General features: G+C 35.2%; 1 protein-coding gene across 2 annotated transcripts in view; it reads right to left on the bottom strand.

The window, feature by feature from the left end:
* The window catches only part of RHOH (ras homolog family member H), a 47,368-nt gene extending 25,308 nt beyond the window's left edge, over positions 1 to 22,060 (bottom strand). The window contains exon 1 of one of the 2 annotated variants that reach the window (XM_051964419.1): positions 21,337 to 22,060. The gene's annotated coding sequence lies outside the window, so the exon portion shown is untranslated. Of the gene's footprint in view, positions 1 to 17,474; positions 17,865 to 21,336 lie in introns of those variants that run through there. The other variant, XM_051964418.1, reaches the window with a different exon arrangement.
* Positions 22,061 to 22,607: the final 547 nt, after the last annotated feature.

Genomic DNA, 22,607 nt, shown 5'->3' with positions numbered 1-22,607 from the left:
TTAAATCACACGGAATTACAAAATTTAATGAGAACAATGAAAAATAGAGAGATTTAAGGGTGCTGAAGGAGAAATCTGATTATAAATTAGAGCAGATGCAAAAAAAAAATACTTTTTTTTTTTTTACTCAGCATCTATGGTCTCTGTGGCATTTTCCAGTTCTGTACAGGAAATATGAGGTAAAAGCAAGTCGAAATAATATGGTAGCCATGCCAACAAAATACAGTTATAACTTAATTCTTAAAATGTTTCTTCAATTTGGGGGAGAAGGCAAAAGGGGAGAGAGGAGAAGGCGGAAGTACTTCTCTGTGCTCAATTCAACAAACTTCTACTTGTAAAGCATTATGCTGGGTGCTGAGGGAAGTACAAAGACAGTAAGATAACAATACAGGCCTCTTGAATCTCACATTCTAGAGATGTACTCCTGCTTTATTTACCCCACTCAGAATTACAGTGACAGCTCAACCATCAACACCATAATCCCAAGATTAGAGAGCTTTATCCACTTGATATGATTTGGGTGAAGAAGAAAAACATTTCTAAAAACAAAACAAACCCCACAATCTAATCTTCTTCATCCGATAGATTAATGCTTGAAATTTCTTTTATTTAAAAAGTTAAAAAGACAGTCAAGTGGACAGAGCACTCACTGTAGCTGGAATCAGAGAAGATCTGAATTTAAATTCAGCCTCAGCCCTTTACTAACTACATGACCTTGAGTAAAACAAATCCTCTGCTCCCCTCAGTTTCACCTTTAAAACGAGGGTTAAAATGGTAAAATAAAAATAAAAATAAAAATAAATTAAATAGTTTTTTTTTTTAAAAGAGTTGTTATAAGAATCAAATGAGATAATATTTGTAAAGCAAATAGCCCAGTGGTTGGATATACATAGTAGACACTATACAAATGCCAGCTACTATTATTATTAAAATGCAAGTACAACTTGAAACCAAATTTCTTAACTTAAAATAAATTAATTCAAGAGAGACAGCAGGGTAGTGAATGGAAGTACAAGAATGGTAGTCAGGAGACCTGGACTACCTGGGTCTGCTATTAGTCAGCCAGGTGACCTTGAATGAATAGCTTCACCTCTTGGCACTTCAATTTACTAATCTAAATGAAGAAGTTGAATTATGTGATTACTTATGTGGTTAAGAGTATTAATCAAACTCTTTCCAGTTTGATTAATCTATGAAACTATCTGTATAGGATCCTAATGGGTTTGAAATAGGACAGGGTTGAAAGCTGGAAAGCCCCCTCACCTAACTCTATTATATTCCATTCTTCCTTGGACAATTCCAATGGTCCCAAACCATCCCATGATTGTGTGTGTGTTTGCGTGTGCACACACACGTATGAAGGGGAGGAGGGTTAAATTAGGTCCAACAAATGATCATCAAAAGACTTAGATGCAAAATCCAGATCTGCCTTTTATCACCTCTGTGTCCTTAGACAAATGACTTAATCTCTCGAGGTCTCAATTGCCTTATATGGAAAATGGCCTCAAAGATCATTCAACTCTGAATCCGTGATTCTATGGTAAGGGAGGGAGACCTGAGACAAGGTCAGTTCTAGCTTAATTACATTCACTTTCCAAGGCTTATGGATGCAAGCAATAAGTGACTTCATTTAGGGGTGGTGATTGTCTATTTCTTTAGTGAAAATCCTACTACATCTGTCATTTGTCTAGCTCAATTTAGGAAGATTTCTATGAAATCTAGAAAGACTTAATATGAACTGATGCAAAGTGAAGTAAGCAGCACCTGTAGAAACTGGATACAGTAACAGCAAAATTGTAAGATTGATCAACTATAGAAGACACAGTTACTTTAACAGAGATAAATCCAAAAGATTCATAATGAAAAACACTATCCACTTCCACCAAGAGAATGATAAACTTCAAGTGAGCATCCTTTTTTCACCTTCTTTATTTTTCAGTTTCTCTTATTTATTTGTGTTTGGAGGGAGCTAATATGGAACTATGTTTTACATGACTTCAATATGTATAACTAATATCATGCTGCAGCCTTCTCAGTGGATGAGGGAGAGATGACTGATAATTCCAAATTGAACATTAAAAATTAGGAACAAAAGGAAGACATATCCAAAGAATTGGTCTACACGGTGAGGAATATGGAAGACAATAACTTACCTAGACTACTAAGGTATAGAATAGTTCTAATCTGAATTGGAGAAAACAATAACACAAATAAATTCTTTTTTTTTTAACATCTTCATTAGTTTATTGTAAACTGAACTATTCATAATATTTTCAAATACTATATAACCTTATTTAACATATCTCTTTTTTTTAATATAACTTTTTATTGATAGAACGCATGCCAGGGTAATTTTTTACAGCATTATCCCTTGCATTCCCTTCTGTTCCGATTTTTCCCCTCCCTCCCTCCACCCCCTCCCCCAGATGGCAAGCAGTCCTTTACATGTTGAATAGGTTACAGTATATCCTAGATACAATATATGTGTGCAGAACCAAACAGTTTTCTTGTTGCACAGGGAGAATTGAATTCAGAAGGTAGAAATAACTTGGGAAGAAAAACAAAAATACAAGCAGTTTATATTCATTTCCCAGTGTTCTTTCTTTGAGTAACACAAATAAATTCACAAACTGTTAGTTTTGAAGTTATTAAAATGGTGGATACAGAACATAAGTAGACCTGTCTAAGAACAATTCTCTAGTCAATTTAAAGGGTGCTAAATGAAACAATCATTATTAATGTACCTTTCTCAATCTGTGGCTGGTTAGAGGGGGACTAAGCAACAGAAGTTTTCAACAAGATCAACTGTGTGGGTGCAGAAAACATCCACATTGCTTAATGAGCTAACAAAGCAGAACATGATTCTGATGAAATTGCCTCAAATATCATAATCTCCATCAAGGCCTTTCCATCTCTATTCCCCAGAATTCTACAACTCTACCAGGCAACTTGGAGGTTTTCTGAGAAGACAATGTGGCTAAAAATGAGATTATATAAAAATCTAGGTAGCTAAATGGTATAAGAGGGGGGAAAAAACTGTTATACTTGCAATCAAGGAGATCTGAGTTCAAATCCAGTCACAAACTACTAGAGGTATGACCCTAACAACTTAGTCTCTTTTAGCTTCGGTTTACTCATCCGCAAAATGGGAATAATAATTGTTGGGAGGATCAAATTAGATAACATTTGTATAGCACTTTGCCAATTTTAAAGTACTGTATTATTAAAAGCATTATTAAAAATGCTTTGCAAATCTTAAAGCCCTTTATAAATGAATTTTTATTGTTATTTAAAGTGCTTTACCAACTTTTAAGCACTTTACAAGTGATTGTTATTGTTATTAAAAGTGTTTTGCAAACTTTAAAGCACTTTAAAAATGATAGTTGTTATTATTATTATTATTATTAAAAGTGCTTTGCAAATCTTAAAGGGAGCCACCTATTTGTGGTTGCTGGGGATCTAAGTCTGACCAGCAGAATAAATCTTGTCATGTGAAAGGACATAATGATACAAGGAGATGAGAAGCAATTGCAGTAAAAATCCCTGAACCTCTCTATTCCATTTCCAATACAAAATATATATAAAAGTTTTTTTTTAAAGCACAGCAAGGTTATTAAATTAAAAGCATACATTCTTTCACGAGTAACATCTGCTTCAGTAAATTTGTTTTATGGCCTCCAGACAGATATCTCTGACCTCTCTGTTGAGCTTTCTTGGAGTTTGCCAGCTCTGCTTAGAGAGGTAGATAAAGATTACCAAAACATTCCTTTAGTTTCTCTAGTGTGCCAAGATTCACAGTTGTGGGGGCTGGGATCCACAGTTGTGGAAGTGGGGGGGGGTCCCTTGAACCTTTTTCCAGACTTTCTGGATTCCGCACTTAAGCATGGCCCTCAATATTAAAGCACTTTCTAAATGCTAGCTATTACTTAAAAGTGCTTTGTGAACTTTAAAGCATTTTATAAATGATAATTTTTAGTTATTATTAAAAAGTGCTTTGCAAACTTTTAAGTACTTTCTAAATGCTAGCTATTATTATTATTTAAAGTGCATTGTGGGGCAAGTCTTTGAGAAGATATTCAATAAATATTTGTTCATTGGTTTGAGTCGCTCTGGAAGCACAGCACCAAGCTAGAAAGCTGAAGCTGGCTCTGTTTGCCAAGCTGCTTGTCATCTACCTGCTGCTAAGCAATGAATTTATTAGTTAGAGGCATAATTCCAAATCTCTCTGAGCAGAGACTTCTAGTAAATATACTTAATGGATTGGGGAACTTATTTCTCATTTCTAAATTGTGATCCATCTAGTTTGAAAACCAGGCAAAAAATGTTTCCTTCCACCAGAAAAAGGCAGATTTTGTTTGTCTGTTTAAGTCATAATGTTATATATAAGAATAATGAAGGACAAGGGAGGGTTGGAGAAGGAGGAAGATAAAATATGGGAGAGACTTGAAAGGAGGAAGGGAAAGAGAAAGAAAAAAAGAAGGAAAAAGAGGAGGGAGAGGGAAAAGGAGAAAAGGGGTGAATATAGAAAAAAGACTGTATAAACATATTTTATAATTAATAAAGAGCAATTTGTTTTCTGTTAATGTCATTTAAGAGCCCCATTCAAGTAAATATTTAACCATCAATCACTTATTTAATAAACACCACTGACATTTAATGTGCTGGGCCAGATTCCCATCCTTCCCGCCATCACTATCCCCTCTCCTCCAACTCCAAACCTCTATGCAGCTTAAGCTAAATCTGGCGCTTAAAAGGCAAAGAGGCTGATACTAAGACAAGATTGGTCCAGGGGCTAAAACTCAAGCCTAGAGGTTGATGCAGTTCCCTGGTGGCCTCAAGGCTTCCTGTTCACCTAAGCATATAAAAGGCCTTGACAAATAACAAAAAGCATTGAGTTCAAACTAAATTATTTATTTGCCCAAAGAGTTATTAAACTACCTGTACCCTTTGATCCAACCATATCACTACCTGGTCTATTTCCAAAGCTAATTTGGGGAAAAGGAAAAGAAACTTTATGTTCTAAGATGTTTGTAGCAGCTCTCTGGGTGGGGAGGGTGGTGGCAAAGAACCGGAAATTACAGGGATGCCCATTAATTGGAGAATGGCCAAACAAGTTGTAGTATAAGATTGTGAAGAAATTATTACTGTGCAATAATAAATGATGAGCTCAATCATCTTAGATTAATCTAAGATGATTGAGCTCATCATTTTAGAAAAACATGGAAAGACTTGCATGAAATTTTGAAGAGTGAGATGAGCCAAACCAAGGGAACACTGTATACAGTAACAGCAATATTGTTTTAAGAACAACTTTGAGCAAATATGTTATTTTAGCTAATATTAATACTCAAATTTGTCATAAAGGATATATGAAGAAAGACATTTTTTGAATCCAAAGAAAGAGCTAATAAATAGAAGTAGGTATAGAATAATTTTACATATATACATATATGTATATGTGTGTATATATATATATGTACATATATATATAAATGTGTATCTAATTTTAAGTCATCTCTAGGAGGGAATAGATAGAGGAAAATTTACATGATAATTTTGTTGTATATTTGAAAGGAATATCAAGTTGTACATAGAAGATTTACAGTTTCATAAGCAATCATCATTTTATTGTACTGTTATAGAAATACTTCTTTTATTCCATAAATTAAAAATAATATAAAATAAAAAACTAAATGACGGTCACCTGCTACATCTTTGGTGAGATTTTTTCTAAGTTTTGGCTATGTAAAACTCTTTTTGATACCTGATAAAATACCTCATTTTATTACACTTTGCTTTACTATGTTTTACAGATATTGCATTTTGGGGCAGATCAAAGGTTTGTGGCAATCCTGCGTCAAGTCAACTAGCACTATTTCCCCAATAGCATATGCTCACATCGTGTTTTTGTGTCCCATTTTGATAATTCTCATAATTTTGCAAACTTTTCATTATTATTATTATTATTATTATTATTATATGTGTTACAGTGATCTGTGATCAGCGACCTTTACTGTTACTATTATAATTGTTTGGGGGCACTATGAAGTATTCCTATATAAGTTGGCGAATTTAATCAATAAATGTGTGTTTTCTGATTGCTCCATCGATGGCTGTTCCCTCCATCTCTCTCCTCAGGCCTACCTATTCCCTGAGACACAACAATATTGAAATCAATTTAATTGATAACCTTACAAAGACCTCTAAGTGTCCAAGTAAAAGGAAGAGTCTATCAATGTGGCAAAGTCCATTGTTGTCTCATTTAAAGAAATTACCACAATCACCCCAGCCTTCGGTGACCACTACCCTGACTAGTCAGCAGCCATCAATATCAAGACAAGATCCTACACCAGCAAATCAATAAATAAATGAGGACTCACAGAAGGCTCCGAAGCTGGTTAGCTTTGTTTAGCAATAAAGTATTTCTTAATTACGGCATGTACATTTTTCAGACACAATACTATCGCAAACTTAATAATTACATTGTAATGTAAACATAACTTTTATATGCACTAGAAAAGCAAAAAAATTGTGACTCTCTTCCTTGAAATACCTGCTTTATTATAGGGTTCTGGAATGGAACCTGCAATATCTTTGAGGTGTGCTTGTAATTGCCAAACAACCCACCACCAGCCTATTTCATTCATTGGGCCCAAAGGAACAAGGTACTAGCCTGAGTCTGGTCCATTTTCCCACATCTCCCATGAGCAAAAGCCCTTGCTATATGTTGCATCAGAAGCAAGCTGGGATCCAAACAAAATATTGATAATGATGGCATCTGCCAATGAACTATAAAATCCACGCTCTACTACTCAAGAGCAGAGGGGGTGGTAAGTGAAGAACTGAAGTGGATTCTTGCCAGCATTAAACAGTGACTGTGAGTGGGGTTACCTGGGGTAGCCATATGTCCTATATTTTCTGTACTGAAATGTACTTTTGGTGGGATTTTAGGAAAGAAATACTCATTGTCAGACCAAGTAAAGCACTAGGAGGCATAAAATGTTAAAAGATTGGAATATCCGTGGCAGGACATGAATGAGAATAATTAAGGGTTAGAAGATTTGGATGGATTAATAGGGAGGAAATAGGAGTATTATGAAGATGATTCTATCAACCACCTAAATGATGGGCTCACATTCGTGAGCTCTGTTCATTTTTGTTTACCAGGGAATTACTCTTCTTGACTCCCACTATTCCTTTGTAGAGATCAATTAAATCATGACCATCTGTCATAATTTCTGCCTTCCCTCTTGCCTAGCCTCAAGATATTTCATGTAAGACTGTTGGAAAATGTCATGACAACATTGCTGGTGGGGTGTTTTAAACCTGCTTCTCAACTGAGAATAAAATCTCCTCTTCCTCAAAGGGCAAGCCACGGGATACATGGGGCAGGGTTCCTGAATCTCACCCTGTATCTCCCAGTTGTTCATCTATGGAGTTACAGGAATAGCAGTCCTCCTCAAACCACACTGAGGAAAGCAGTCACTGCAAATAAGAAACATACCTTTTTTTTTCCTTTTTTTAACATCAGCATCACCAATTTCTAGTTACTGATAGGTAATCCCGAGAGTCTTAGAGTGGAAGCCACTATTCCTTCCAGTTATCATCCCAGGAAGCAACTTCCTTGGAGATGAGGTTTTGAAAGGGAGCTTTGAGGCAGGAAGATCAGTTAGGAGGTGATTCCAGTAGTGTAGTCAAGAAGCGATGAGGGGTGGGAGTAGAGATAAATCCAACTGTAAGACTTACAAATGAGGTCTGGAAACTGTTTGGATATGGGGCGTGAGGGATGGTGAATTTAAGATTGTGAGCCTGGGTTACCAGAAAGGTGAAGTATCCTTGATAGCAAGAGGGAAGGTTAAAAGAAGGCTGGATTTGGGAAGTGAGGGGAATCATCTAATAAATCTGTGACTCCATTCTGTGCTACTCATTCTGTCATTGAAAGTGAAAAGATGGAAGGTAAGGCTCCCTCGCCAGTCACTATTCACACTGTAGATCCCATCTAGACTAAGGAAGATGTGAGTACCATCATGGGAGTAAAATTTTCCCAAAGTCACTCCAGTACATGATACTCCCAGCTAGGCTATAACTGGTCCAACAGGGTAAATCCTAGACTTAGAAGATGGGAAGTTGGACGTTTTCATGGTTGAGAGAGAAGGGAGACAGAGGGAAAGAGCAGTGTTAGGAGATCAGATTATGTGTAATCATATTGGACATAAACTGTAGGAGTGGCTATTTTGAGAAAGGTAGGAGAAAATCCAGCTGTTCTCCCTCCTATTGGCTGTTCATACAGCCAATATATTGGGTCAGACCAAGTCCCCTTCTGGTCAAACCATGATCCCTCAAAAGACCACAAGCCCTACTTTGGAGAACTCCTGCAGTACATAGGAGCTGCTGAATATCTAGCCTTGCATATCCTTCCTATAAACCTCAATTTACCATAAGTGGCTCTTGTAGGCACTTCTTGAACCTCTTAATTTGAATGTGAGCATTGCTTAAGGAGCTAGATGGTCCAGTGGATAGAGTCTTGGGCTTGGAATCAGGATGGCTCATCATGAATTCAAACCCAGGCTCAGACATTTACTGTGTCATTCTGAGCAAGTTATTTAGCTTTATTTGCCTCAGTTCCTCATTTGTAAAAAAGATCTAGAGAAGAAAATGGCAAATTACTCCAGTATCTCGGCAAGAAAATCCCACATGAGGACACAAAGAGTTGGAAACACCTAAATGATACAACTATAAGAAGTACCCACATTAACGAAATAATGGATTCATTCAAATATTGAATTAGGCTCACCCTCTTTAACAAATATCTGTCTATTCAAAGAACAGGAAGAGGTGGAAACCAGAAATCGGGTTTCTCCCAGGCCTTCTCCTCTTCAGTATCTTCTCTTGAGCCACTCAGATCCCCAGCTTCTGAGGATCCCACCATAAGCTTGCTGAAGCTCTCACTGACAATAACGACTTCTGTCCCCTTGCAGTCTGGGTCAGGGTCCACAGTCCTTATTTTGTTAACGAATAGTGAGATTTGGATCAACTACGTTTCTTTGAAAAGAATTTTAGCCCTCATTTAAGTTTAGTGTCCCAGAATGAGACAGACATGTCAGAAGAAAGCAGATTTTTCTTGTTTTTGTCAGACTGTCTAAAAAGAAACAGAAAACATTTATAAAATACACATGAAATACACAGAAAATCCTGTCCTGTTTGAAGTCTAACATATAGGTTGGCAGAGTAAGAAAGGAGAGGGATAAGTTAGAAAAAGAAAAAGGAAAAAAAAGAGGGACATTGAGGCATTTTTAAAAATCAGAGAACAGAAGGAAGTTCAGAATGAAAAAATTGACAAGGACAAAAGCTTTGAAAGCTACAGGCTGAATTTATTAGATACGTACAAAGAAAAACATGGGTACACCCAGGGAAAGAACTCTGGGAAATGAGTGTGAACCACTACATAGAATTCCCAATCCCTCTATTTTTGTCCGCCTGCATTTTTGATTTCCTTCACAGGCTAATTGTACACTATTTCAAGTCCGACTCTTTTTGTACAGCAAAATAACTGTTTGGACATGTATGCTAATATTGTATTTAACTTATACTTTAACATAGTTAACATGTGTTGGTTAACCTGCCATCTGGAGTAAGGAGGGAAAAAGTTGGGACAAAAGGATTTGCAACTGTCAATGCTGAAAAATTACCCATGTAATTATCCTGTAAATAAAAAGCTATAATTTTTTTTTAAAAAAAGAAAAGCATGGGGCAGCTAATTGGTGCAGTAGATAGAGCACCAACCCTGAAGTCAGGAGGACCTGAGTTCAAATTTGGCCTGAGACATTTAACACTTTCTGGATGTATGACCCTGAGCAAGTCATTTAACCCCAATTGCTTCATGGGGAAAAAAAGCAAACTGCAGTGAGAGAAGCACAGTTTGATGACCAAGTCTTTATTTTTTGTTCTATTCTGTGTATACAATGTATATTTTATTTCAAGTTTGCTAAAATTAAGAATAAAATTAAAACTAAAAAACACAATTCAAGAGCCACATGGGACACCACCACATATGGTCTTGGTTCAGGGAAGCTACACCCAAGGCTTGCCCGGCATCAAATAGATATAATACAGAACAAATATAATTATAGCTGCATAAAGAAGTCAGTACAGGAAAGGCCCACAGTCAGGTTCAAGGATAGACAAACATTGTAAGAAATTCTGGCATGTTCAAAGGCAAATAATAAGAGCTATGATTAAAAAAAATCAAAGAGTTTTTGGAAGTAATTTGACAAAGCAGCACTGAAAATAATGGTTCCATGGACCTAGCTGATAAGAATACTTAAAAAAAAAAAAAAAGCAGGAAGCACCACCACAAAGAATCAAAAAAGCATTTTTAAGTTAAGTAATTTGGATGAATACTCAGTCAAATTACCTCATCTAGTGGACTGGACACATTCTATTCCGAGGACGCCAAGATAAGTAGGCTAAAATTGCAAGAGGTGGAATGGGTTTTTGGGGACTGGGGATTTGGGGATTTGTTTTTTTGGTAACTATAGACCTTGGATTTAAAAGACTTCTTAGAAATCCAATCCAGCCTCTTCATTTCACAAATTAGAAAACTAAAGATTAAAAAAAAAGATTAATTGAATCACCCAATTTCACACTATTTGTAAGAGTCCAGTTTCAAGGCAGAGTTTCTGATTCAATATCCAGTGTTTTTATCCTTACCTTCACAAATGGGGTGAAAACAGTGGGATAAGGAAGCAACTAATAGCTAGTTAACTCTCCAAGCATAGAGTCAGAATATTAGAAGGAACTTTGAACATCACCTAATCCAATCCCACTATTTTTTCAGATGGGGAAACTGAGGCTTACAGAGGCTACCTGGTTTCCTTAAAGTCACAATTACTATTTTGTTTCTACATTTTACACTCTATTTTTGTGTTATGTCTTTACTTTCCTGGAAGAAAAAAAAAGTTGAGCTAATCTGTAGTCAACCAGACAAATGGCACTTGGTTTTCTAATAAAATTATCAATTCTAACTAAACTACTTATTCAATGCCATAGCAATTAAATTACCCCAAAAATACTTTATTGCACTAGAAAAAATTAATTTGAAAGAACAAAAGGTCAAGAATATCAAAGGAATTAATGATATATATATATATGAAAGAAAGAAGTTTAGTAGTATCATATTTTAAACTATACTATAAGGCAATAATTATCAAAACTGTCATATTTTGACTAATGAATAGAAAAATGGATCAGTGGAACAAAATAGATATACAATATAGGGTAGTGAATTATGAGAGTAATCTTGTGTTAAACAAATTCAAAGGTTTAAACTTTGGAAATTCACTATTTGGTTAAAAAAATTGTTGGGAAAACTGAAAAGCAGAGATTGGATATGGACCGATATTTCTCACCATTTTCCAAGATAAGGTCAAAATAGATATATGACCTAAATATAAAGGAAGATATACTAAGAAAATTAGAAGAACATGCAAAATATTATCTATCAGACTTAATGATCGGACAAGAATTTATGAATAAACAAGAGAAAGAGCACTGTGGGGTGGAAAATGGATCATTTTGATTACAGTAAATTTAAAAGGGGGTGTACAAATAAAACCAATGTAGCCAAGATTTTAAGGAAAGCAGAAAATTGGGGGGAATTAATTAATTTCTCAAATAAAGGAGTTGTCTCAGATAGACAGAGAACTTGATCAAATTTAAAAGAATATGAGACATTCCCTAACTAATAAATGGTCAAAGAATATCATCTGGTAGTTTTTTACTAAAGAAATCAAAACTATTTAGTCATATGAAAAAATGCTCTAAATCATTATTGATTAGAGAAACATAAATTAAAACAGCTTTGAGATATCATTTCGCATCTATCCGACTGGTTCAAATGATAGAAGGGGAAAATGACAAATGTTGGAAGGGATGTAGAAAAATTGGGACACATACACTGTTAGTGGAAATATGAATTAATCCAATCATTCTGGAAAGCAATTTGGAATTACGCCACCCAAAGAGTTATAAAATTGTGTATCCCCTTTGACTCAGCAACACCACCCTTAGTTCTGTTTACCAACATTATCATAGAAAGAAGAAAAGAACCTATACACTCTCAAATATTTATAGCAGCTCTCTCTATGGTGGCAAAGAATTGGAAATTGAGGCGATATCCATCAATTGGGGAATGGTTGTACAGGGTATATGATGGTGATGAAATACTTCTGGGCTATAAGAAATGATGAGCTGGTTGGTTTTAGAAAAAGTGGTAAGATTTGCATGAAATAATTGAGTAAAATGAGCATAAGTAATAGAACATTGTGTATAGTAACAGCAATGCTGTTTGAAGAGTATTAAAAATACTCAAATCAATTGCAAATGACCTATGGAGGGAGATACTGTCTACTTCCAGAGAAAGAACTGATCAACAAAAGTACAAATAATATGGTTAATGGTTATGTGTATACACACACACACACACATACACACACACACACAGACAAGTGTGTAAAACACACACATACACACATACACATACACACACACACACACACACATATATGTATATCTGTGTCAAATGGGCGCAGATCTTGGAAATACAAAAACCTTTATTCTAATCCTCTTTTGTAACCACGGGGAATCTCTCAGGGCTCAAGGAAATTCTCGAAGATATAGGTTCAGACAAACTGCTATTCTATATAGGTGCTATTCTATATATAGAACTGCTATTCTATATATATATATATATATATATATTATATATATATATATATATATATATATATTATATATATATATATATATATATTCCATATTCTTGTATTTTATATAAGATTCCACAAATCTTACTCCTAAGCCTATTTATATAGATAGCAGTGTATATAGATATATACATATCTATATATGTACATATATGTGTTATATATATGGCATATTATTTATTCAGGGTACAGAAAACTTATTTGCTTATTCATTTACTGACTCTTGCTATGTATTTGATAAATGTAAAACTTGGAAAAGGCAATATTTGGAATGCATATAACAATAATAACTAAGATAAGAGCATTAAAAACTCAAGCTTGAACCCTAATTACCAAATAAAGTATAACAACAGTTTTCATGTCCACTATGAAGTAATTTTTAAAAGTAAAACTTGTTCTAATGTTGTAAATGATCAGTGAACTAATTTAATGACTAATAAAATGAAATTAATAAACCACTATTGAATACCTGATTGTTTTGAGAGTAACCTTAATTTCAAAACATAAAAATTAGCCGTTTCCTCCATCTGTTATTGAAATAAAGCAGAGTTCTTCCAAATATCCCCCAGGGGGTTCACAAAACTTTAAAAACATTTTATAATTAACAAATTGTAGTATATAATTCTCTTTATGGACATTATATAAACACATTTTCTATTTTTTGAAAAAGGGGAATAATAGTGTTCAAACTCAAATTGAACATTAGACTCAATTCCGCAAAGTCTAGGAAGTCCCAATGTAAATCTGCAGACTTTTTTTCTTGTTTTAGTTTTTGAAAAACAGGCTTGCTTTAAGGAAGTACAAATTAAGGCAACTTTAATTCAGACTCTGAATGTCTGAAATCTTCCCTTTTTTTCTGGGTCACTCACAGATGTTTAAGAGAAAAAGATTCAGGTAAGTAAAAGGACTCAGAATACAGTGAATTTTAGTCTTATTTTTCCTAAGCATATATTTTAACCAGTCCTAAATTAAGCTCAGGTGAACGAATGCTGCCGAAATGGAAAGCTTTAAAAAGCTGAAGGCTGATTACAGTAATACCTTTTCTTATGACAAACTTTGATAAAGTTATCTGCACATCTTGCTAAGAATGTGTTCTAATTTAGAGCAATGTTGGTATCCAGCTCCCTATTTCCACCACTTCCCAACATTACATTAATATTTATTGCATCAAAGAAAAACCCCAAAGTTGCACCACCAACCATCAGCCTGGAGTAAAGAGAAGTGCATTCCCTGGAAGACTCAAGAAATTATTGTTTAAAAAGGCTTACCAGTGGTGAAAAATACCACTTCCTTGTGACTTTAAAATGAAGGACCACACAAGTCAGATTTGCTCCACGGACGTGGGTGAAAATGAAATTTTTTTGAGCTCTTTGTGTCAGAATGATTTTGTCCCAAGACTCACCCTTCCCACACACACTCAATTCTCACCTCCCTCCCCCCAAAAAAAAAGAAAAGAAAAAGAAATCTTACTAATTCACATTTTTTTAAAAAAAGAAAAAGTATAAATATCAGTCTTGAGTTAATGGAAGATTCACTAAAATGAGTAAGTTAGTGAATCAGATGGTTGTGGCAGCAGAAACAATCTCAAAATGACCAAAGAGATTAGGAAATTGCTAAACTGAAGTCAGTTTCCTGTAGATATTCCTCAGTCTTCTCACCAACCGTCGCTAGAGTTTTATGTTTGATGTCAGAAGAATGTGCTCGTGGGAGGCTCTCTACACCACTGTAGGAATAGAAGGAGGTTCCACACCAGGACTTCCTTGCACTCCCAAAATCCTAGGCCCATATATGGACAGATATTAAAAAGGGGTGTTATTTATCCAGAAGGTATTATTGATTATAGAGTCATGCTATATCGTCTGTGAAGGCTAAAACTTGGAAATGGCAATTTCCAAGGGACCCAGGGTATAAGGGCAACTTCAGGATGTCATGGGGGCTATTAGCCTTTGATGGGTTTCTTTAGGAGGCCAGGGAAAGTATACTGTCATAGACAGCAGCAGAACGAAAGTGGAATTATTCTTCTGGACTCCTCTACCATTCCCCACAAGGCTGGTTCCCTCCCTCTGGTCCTTCCAGAAGAAGTGTCTTCATCCCAAGGCAGGCCATCCATCTTCTCATTTTCTACCAGGCTGCTATCTCCTGGACTTTTCCATCATTCTCCACATCTTCTATGCACCTTTTATGCATTGTCTTTCCCAATAGAATGTGTCCTTCTTAAGATCAGGGAATGTTCTTCTATTAATATTCTCAATATTTAGTATAATATCTGGCACCTAGTATACACTTTAACACATATTATTAAAATCATTATTTTAAATAATTTATTATAATTAATAATAAATTATTAAAATGTCCTATTTTGTTGTAACAACAAAATAACCACGTGAAATGACTTGATTTAATAAAATCATCTTTCAAAAAATATATATGCACATATATGAACATCTTAAGGAAATAAAAAAAATTTATACTCATTAAAATTAAGTACTTTATTGCTGTGATGGCTACAGATATTGAAAAACAATAATTAAAACCAAAAATTCTTATAATGTAAATCACTTCCAGTAAAACAGAATCCGAAAACTTCAAATATTTGTTGGGGCCATCTCATAATCTATTTTTGATTATTTCTTTCCATTTCCATTATAGTAGTTATTTGTGCATTATTTTCCTAGTTCTTCATTTTTATCCATTCCAATGGTCATTTCTTCAATTTATGACTTTATGTTTCTTTTCTTTTACAGGGTTAGAGACATAGCTATTGATATTGTTTTGCTCATTTGAAATACCATAGTGATATATTATGTTTATAGACCACAGTTTCTTTAACAGACGTCTCCTTTGTAACTTTTTAAACATAATGGCGCATATTCAATCATGTTATTCTCACAGAAAGCATCATTTCTTCTTTCTTTTTCATTTCTCATGATGTATAACAGGCATGATACACTTATTGGTAGAGTAACACTTATGTGATAAAGAGATAAAAATGTGATTATATCACAGGAAGACTGGTCAGGACTTTTAGCTGTCAGAACCAATCAAAATAATGCAACAGAGTTTTATTAACTTTAACCTGAGAAGAAAGGTCTCATCTTGAATGTAAATAGCTTCCAGGGCTAAAAAAGGCAGATCTGAGCTGTAAATTTGATGTGAAAGCCAAAAAGTGTGACTCTAAGAGTGACGTGGGAATTGAAATCATTGACCTTCGGAATGATAGGTATCATCTTAGACCCTAAGAAACCAGCCTGGACCCTAACGTCATCCAGAGAGCCTAAAAGACTGGCCCGAACTATTAGTTTCCTCTAAGAACCCAAAAAACTAACCTGAAGCCTAATCATCACTCCAGATTTTAAAAATATGAGCAGAGCAGACCATGCCGAACATGTGAAAGCTGAGCAGACTCGTCTGGATGGATTGCATGTCTGTTTTGGTCAGCTGACAAGCCACCACTTGTCCTTTCGATATGAACTGAAAGAAAAATCCTGAAACCCAGCTTTTCAGGGAAGGTCCTGGAAATGAGTTGTCTCCTTTCTAAGGAAACTAAAGAAACTAAACTAAGTGAAGTTTAGTAAGTGTGTGAGCAGATTCATCCATAACTCGAGTGAAATTTAAGCATTTCTTGTCTGAGATTCCTGAGGAGACTCTACTTTCAGTAATCACTTTACAAATTTCTTAACCTCCTGGGGAAAATCTACACTATGAAATATCTTTCAAAAACTGAACTCAGAACCAGGTCTGATTGATATAAATGACTAGAAAACCAATTTAATGACTAATCAAATGAGATTAATTAGCCATTGTTAAAGGCCTGACTACTTTAAGAGTAACTATAATTTGAGGACACCAAAATCAGCTATTTCCTGAACCTCTTATGACAAACTAGCATTCCTTCAAAGACCTCCAAGGGGCATCTGAAACTTTAAGAAACATCTCGTGACTAACATTATATAATTCTCCTTCTATATATAATGTAAAAATAGCTTAGAAAGAGGAAAGTGATATTATCAAAAATTGAACATTAGGGTCTCATTTTCACAAACTCTAGGAAGCCCCAACCTAAATACGCATCCTTTATTCCTTGTTTTGGTTTTCAAAAAGAGGTTTGCTTTAAGGAAGTTAAATTAAGGCAATATTAACCAATTAAGGCCAAATTAATTCATTAAGGAGACATTAATTCAGACCTTATGTCTGAAATCTTTAGACCTGTGCTTTGTCTTTTTCTAGGTTTATAGTAATGAAATGTTTATGAAAACGAAATCCAAATAAATAAAATGGGACTTTGAACAGAAGGAATAAAGAATGGGACTTTATATATAAATATATGATATATAGATATATATAAAGAACTCAGAATATAATGAGTTTTAGTCTTATTTTTCCTAAGCATCCTATTTTATCACTCCTAAGTTCAGCCTCAGGTAAATGAATGCAGCTAAAACAAAAAGATTTAAAAAGCTGAAGGCTGACTAGAGTGATGCCTTTTCTTAAAAAACAAGCTATGATAAAATAATCTGCACATCCTGCCAAGCATGTGTTCTAATTCAAAGCAACATTGATACTCAGCTCCCAAATCCACCGCTTCCCAACGTCGCATTAATTTTGTATTGCATCAAAAAGGAACCAAAGCTGCCCCACCAACCATCAGCCTGGGTCAAGAGAACTCAGTTCCTTGGAAGACCCAAGAAATGATCATTTAAAGAAGCTTACCAGATGGCGGATGATACTGCTTCCTTGTGACCTTAAAATGAAGGACCACCAAAGTCAGTTTGCTCCATGGATGTGGATGAAAACGAAGGTCCCTGTGTCAGAATAATTTTCTTCTCAGTCTTAGCCTTCCCACCACACTTGATTCTCACCAAAAATATAACTGATTCATTTTTTTTAAGGAAAAATACAAATATCAGTCTAGGGTTAATGGACGATTCCCTAAAAATCAATAAGTTAGTGCATCAGATGGTAGTGGCAGCAGAAACAATCTCAAAGTGAGCAAAGAGATTAGGAAGTTGCTAAATTGAAGTCAGCTTCCTGTAGAAACTCCTCAGGCTTCTCACCAGCTATTGCTAGCGGGTTTTTTGCTGTAGGTGTCAGTAGTATGTGCTCGTGGGAGGCTCTCTACTCCACTGTAGGGGTAGAGGGAAGTTCCACACCAGAAGTTCCTATACTCAGGAAATCCTCTGCCCATATATGGACAAATACATAAAAGGCATTTTATTTATTCAGGCTTTAGAAGGCATGTTTGCTTAGCTGTTCTATTAGTCATGCTATACATTTTGTAGATGTTAAACTTAGAAATGGTAATATTGGATACACATATAATAAGAATGAGAAGAATAGCTGGTATTTATTTATTTTTAAACGTATTTTTTCTCCCAAATATATGCTAAAACAATTTTAAACATGGCTTTTAAGCCCCCGTCTCTCCTACTCCTCCCTGAGATGATAAGCAACCAAACATAGGTTATACACCTAACAGCTGGCATTTACTGGGTTAAAAACTGGGTACTGGGTTAAAAACACATGAACACCCAGATCCCTTGTAAATCGCTTCACACTCTCCCATCAATCCTTAGCCCATAAACTGAGAATTAACTTATCTTCTGTGAATTGCTATGTTTTTGTTCATTTAGTCTCATTACTATGTCAGGTACCTCATGTTTTATCGCTTTGACATAGAGAGCCTCGAAACCCCAGCTCAATCCAGAAATCACACATAAAACTTCTGGGAAAAAAACATCTGAAAGGGTGAAGCCCCTGGGATGGTTTGAGGAAGGGGAAGGTCATGCAGAGAGCATTCTCTGCTCTCACTGATCAGGGAAAGATGGGAGGCAGGTTTACAGGTGGCAGATTTCTGCTATCTGAAACATAAAGTCTTTGCAAGTTGAGGCTAGAGGGGATTTGGGAGAAAATCATGTTTGACCCTTATTTTTAAATGCTACAATTTTTTCTTGACTCAAGTCTAACTAAGGAACCAGCAAAAACAAAAAAAAACCTACAATGGGTATGTCTATATATGTGTGTATGTCTATATATGTGTATATGTATAGATATAATATATATATATACATGTATATGTGTGTGTGTGTATTTATATATGTATTTCACATATTCTATAAAATATATTGTTTTATTAATAGAATGGTTACAAATTTAGACAAGTTTTTAAAAACAAGGGACAATCTTACAATGGTGACTCTGATATTGAGTACATTAATGAAAGAAATGCCAAATTCAACAAAAAGACGGAGAGATTCTGTCCCTATTAGGCAGCTGAAATTAAATAGAATTTGAAGACTAAATGGTACATGGTCGTAGCTCGAGTTTGGGGGTAAATTGCTTTTTAAATTGTAAAAATGGAAGCGAAAAGCATTGGCCAGTAAATTATCTCCCAGCAAATTGTTATCAGTGAACTGTCTAAATCAAAGAACTTTAATGCTTTTGTATTCAAGTCAGATGCAATTTGAATTTTTAGCATAAGATTTTAGTATTTTTATACATCAAAATATTTTTGTTTATTTTGGAAAATCTTCCTTGAGAATTTTCAGCATAATAGAGAATACTCAAAGATATTGCTCTCAATGAAAGCAATATTTCATTTTCATTTCTTGTAATATTTAAGTATTTTCATGCTTCAAAGTATTGTTGTTTGTTTTGGAGTATCTAGAGAATTTTCAACGGAGTAGAGCATATTCATTCACATTGCTCTCACTGAAAATCACATTACTTTTTTCATTTCTTGTGATATATAACAGACATGATATATTGGTTTAGAAATACATCTATGTCATTAATAGTTAAGTGTGATTATTGAAACAGTGGGAACTTTTAACTGATATAAGTATGTAATCAGAAATATTGACCAAGAGCATCATTATCTTCAATCTGAGAGAAGAAAAGTTTCAGCTAGTTTATAAATAATTCTCCAGGGTAGAACATTCACATTTGGGCCATAAATCTAATTTGAAAACCAAAAGGAGTAGATGGGAATTAAAAAAAAAAAACAGTGTACACCCCAATTATCCTCTGAGATCCAAAAGCTTGGACCCTAAGAGTTCTCTCAACCAAAAAGGCTGCCCTAGCCCCCACCCACATGAGTTCTGAGAACTGAAAGGATTGGCTTAGTCCCTAAGTAACACTCAAGATCCCAAAAGTACAGCCTGGGCCATACTGAACATCCAAGAGCTAAATAGAGTGCTCTGGATGGAATTGAATCTGTCTTTGAAAACTGACAGATCCAGTCTTTCCCATTGATAGGACCTGAAAGAAAAATCCTGTTTCCCAGACTTTCAAAACAGCTCCCAGCCACTGAGGTGCCTCATTTCTCAGTAAAATACAGACAATAAAGATGTCCGGAAATTCAGTGGTCACAGAAAGAGAAATGACGTTCTGCCCGTGCCCCATTGGTGGAAGCTCTCCTGTGTTCCTTAAATACTCAGAATTGAGACTTAATGAACATCACCAGTTTACCAACAAAAGTCATGTCTGCTTTTAAATGAACTAAGAACTATATGTGACTTCTTTTAATAAGTAGTAAATTGATTTACCAATTAATAGAATAAAGTTTAATTGTAAGTCATTTAACTTTTTTAAGTTTAATAATACACTATTTTAAGGCTAACTTTAATTTGACAACACCAAAATTAGCCATTTCCTAAACCTAGTCTTATAATAAACCAAAGTTCCTCCAAATACTCCCAAGGGGTACCAGGAAATGTTAAGAAACATCTCATGATTAACAAACTATAAGATTCTCTTTGTATGTATAATATAAAAATATTTTAGGAAGAGGAGAGTAATAGTGTTCAAACCTCAAATTGAACGTTAGTCTCAATTCCCCAAAGGCTAGGAAGTCCCGATCTAAATCTGCAACTTTTTTTTTCTTGTTTTAGTTTTTCAAAAGCAGGCTTGTTTAAGGAAGCACAAATTAAGGCAACATTAATTTGGACACTGTTTCTGAAATCTCTTGATTTTCTACTGTTGATATTAATTTTTCTGGTCACTCACAGATGTTTAGGAGAAAGAAGTCCAGGCCAATAAAATAGAACTTTGAGCAGAAGGAATAAGGATTTAGAATAGAGTGAATTTTAGTATTATTTTTCCCAAGCACCCTATTTTAACCATTCCTATGTTCAGCCTCATGTGAATGAATGCTTCCAAAACAGATTTTAAAAGCTGAAGGCTTATTAATGTCTTTTCTTAAAACAAACTATGATAAAATTATCTTTTTTTAAATAACTTTTTATTGACAGAATCCATGCCAGGGTAATTTTTTACAGCATTATCCCTTGCACTCACTTCTGTTCCGATTTTTCCCTTCCTTCCCTCCATCCCCTCCCCCAGATGGCAAGCAGTCCTTTACATGCTAAATAGGTTACAGTATATGATAAAATTATCAATACATCCTGCTAAGAATGGGTTCTGATTTAGAGCTTTCTCTCTCTACCACCTCCCAACCTTGCATTAATTTTATTGCATCAGAGAGACACCGACCATCAGCCTGGAGTAAAGAGTCAGTGACATGATAGTTATATTCCCTGGAAGACTTGAGAAATTATTGTTTAAAGAGGCCTACCAGATGTTGGATGACACCGTTCCTTGGGACCTTAAAAGGAAGGACCACAAAAGTCAGCTTTGCTCCATGGAAACGGGTGAAAATGAAGGTCCCTTGAGCTCCTTGAGTCAGAGTGATTTTCTTCCAGGACTCATCCTTCCCTCAAACTCTCAATGGTCTTCTTTGAGATAGAAGGACAAAATATCAATGATCCCCACCAAAAATGGAACTGATTCTTTTTTAAAAAAAATACAAATTTGGGTTAATAGAGGATCCACTCTAAAATGGGTGAGTTCTGACAGTGGAAATAATCTCAACTGTGATCAGAAAGATTAAGTTGACTTCCTGTAGAAACTCCTCAGCCTTCTCACCAACCGTTGATAGATTTTGTTGGTATAAGTGTCGGGGTACTTGTTCGAGGGTGTCTCTCTACTCTGCTGCCATCCCTCCCCTCCCCTCACACCTCCCCCACATACCCTCTCCCCTTGATCACCTTTCTGCTTGATGATGAAGATGCAGGTTATGGCTTTGTTTGCTTTTGCTACTGAACCCTTTTTCTCCTTGAGAAATAACAGATCTCCAGTCATCCTGTTCTTGAGAAAAGGAATAGTTCAATCCAAAAGCAATTATTCCACAGAGACAGAAGAACAAAGAGACCCACAGAAAATAAGGCACATTGAGACTTCTCTAAGGATTTAGACTGAAGAAAAGTCCTTCAGGACTTTCTCCTCTATCAGAGGAAATAGCCTCTCCCCCTTAATTATGTGGAATAAAATCTGTGTTGTTCGAGGTGGCCAGTGTGCTTTTGCTTAGATTTCTTTGTTAGAAAGATTTCTAAGGAATAGTTTCTGAGTAATATTAGGAAGAGAGGGCAAAAAAAAAAAAAAAAAAGAGGAAGAGAGGGTAAAAAAAAAAGGCCATCACTAAAGAATTGCTTTTATGTTGTTCATTTCCTTCATTCCTTTATTTACCTACATGACTTTGCACAAACTCTGCTTCATACAAATTCAGTTCATGCATAACTCAAGACATTACCTTCGGGATGGTATTGGTCTTCTTCCAGAAGGATAAAAAACAACAATGTTTACTCACATTTATTCTCTCTCCTTATTTGAACAATAAAAAGTAAAAGTAAAACCTTCAATACAAATATACATAGCCCAGCAAGTAAAACTCCAGCATTGGCCATGTTCAGAAATATGTCTCCTTTTGTAAGTCCAATTAATGCTTTGTTGGTGGAGTTGGGAACTGATCCAAGCATTCTGGAGAGCAATCTGGAACTATGCCCAAAG

The sequence above is a fragment of the Antechinus flavipes genome, chromosome 6 (genome assembly GCF_016432865.1).
Source record: "Antechinus flavipes isolate AdamAnt ecotype Samford, QLD, Australia chromosome 6, AdamAnt_v2, whole genome shotgun sequence".
In the NCBI taxonomy this organism is placed as follows: domain Eukaryota; kingdom Metazoa; phylum Chordata; class Mammalia; order Dasyuromorphia; family Dasyuridae; genus Antechinus; species Antechinus flavipes.
Note: the sequence above shows the minus strand (reverse complement) of the source record. Positions and strands in the feature narration are given on the sequence as shown.